Genomic DNA, 1788 nt, shown 5'->3' with positions numbered 1-1788 from the left:
TAGTAAAGTGGGGGTTTGTGAAGAGAGGCATGATCTTTTGGTCTCTGTTCAGATTCTCTTCTTTCTTGTGCTGGATCTATGCTCTACTGGTCATGCATGTTCCAAGGTGAGTCTGGCCAGCTCATTAACTTTATTGGGTAACATGATGCAGGATATGCGTGTGTGTGCACATGCATTTAGAAAGCACTAGGTGGGAATCAAGGCTCTTGAAATTCTCTGAGGCTGCCCTACTGCCTCTACATGGCATAGGTACCCCACAAAAAGGAGAACTCTGTCTTAATTGTGAGCTATTCACCTTAACAACTTCCTGTCACATTTCATACCCCAGACGTTGCTCTCCACTCTCCAGGTCCATCCCTACCTTTTTTTGTAACTTGGACTTGAGTTTGGTTCCTCTAGTCAATGTCTTAATTGAGTTCTCCGTATGAATGAGTTTCCTTAGTTCATTGGAATTTGTTAGCTCCTTTTTAAAAGGCTGTTCATTTGCTTGAATTTTATTTATTTTTATTTTTAATTCCCCATCCCCAAATCAATACACAGCTTTTATTACATCTTTAAAATAGCACAGATAACTCTGAAAAGTTGCCTAGCATCTTGCTTTTTCTGAAACTGGGCAACTTAGATCTTATTCATCAGCCTGCTGAAGTGTTCTTCTTTCAGAAACTTACATACCATCCAAAATTTTTCTGATATCCTTGTTTTTAACCATTATGGCTTGCTAAGTCAAAGCAGCTAAGTTTGATACAAGTTCACTGTCATTTTATTCAAGAACTAACTCATCTTTCTGGTCTTGAGATACCGAACACGCAATGCCTGGCCTCATATGAACCCTGAGGATGTATTTTTCACTCAAGAAATTTCAGATTTCATCAAGAGAACATTCTCCTGAATAATGACATTGCTGGGGAAGTGAGCATACACAGACCTCATCTTCTACAGGAAGTCCTTGTAATGCCCTTGATCCTGTGTTGTACATGACTACAGAGAGTGAGAACAATAGCCAGTTCCTTTCTGTTTCCTCACTGTTTGTCCACTTAATGCCTTTTCTTTTTCTTTTCAAGGAGGCTGAGTTTTACTTTGACATGACTGAAGGTTCCTCTGGGGCCCTTCACAATTACAGTTTGTCCCTTCAGAGTGATGTTGACATGTTCTGGAATGTTGACATTTTGATTGCTGAGAATGGCCTTCATTCTTGCAGTAGATGCAGCAAAGAGTATTTTTAAAGTTTTCATTGAACTATAATTGACATAATATTAAATTAGTTTTAGGTGTACAACACAGTGATTCAACAATTACACATTCTGCAAAATGCTTGCCATGGTAAGTGTATTACAGTATTATTGACTATATGACTATATTCCCTGTGCTGCACTTTTTTTGAAGAAAGATGATATGACATACCATTAATACTGCATAGTGACGGCTTAATGCTCATGGTGTGTTCTAACAGGGGTTTTATGGAGACAATGTCTCACTCCATGCAATAACTCTACAGGTGGCTGCTGTAGTCACTCAGCCGGCCAGTGGTCCAGGTCCATGTCTGAACACGGACAGAAAGAACTGGCTGGAGGAGCCTTGGGAACAAGAGGGAAGAAAGAGGGATGTGGGAAGGAGTAAAACTCCATTCTATGGGACATCTGTGAGATCACTGGAGAGAATACTATTGTGTAGGAGACGTTGGACTCTGTGTATGTATCACAGGTTAATTAGGAGAACAGATTAATCTGATTTGGTATCAAAATAGCTGTGGGAAAAACAACCTTAATAGCAGGTTGCAGATGAAAGAAA

General features: G+C 39.7%; 1 pseudogene; it reads right to left on the bottom strand.

Annotated features, from left to right (window-relative positions):
- Positions 1-625: 625 nt before the first annotated feature.
- LOC122200412 lies at positions 626-1190 on the bottom strand (annotated as a pseudogene).
- Between the last annotated feature and the right edge of the window lie 598 nt (positions 1191-1788).

This window comes from Panthera leo, chromosome A1 (assembly GCF_018350215.1).
Source record: "Panthera leo isolate Ple1 chromosome A1, P.leo_Ple1_pat1.1, whole genome shotgun sequence".
Lineage (NCBI taxonomy): Eukaryota > Metazoa > Chordata > Mammalia > Carnivora > Felidae > Panthera > Panthera leo.
The sequence above is the reverse complement of the archived record's forward strand: the minus strand, read 5'-3'. Positions and strand labels throughout refer to the sequence as shown.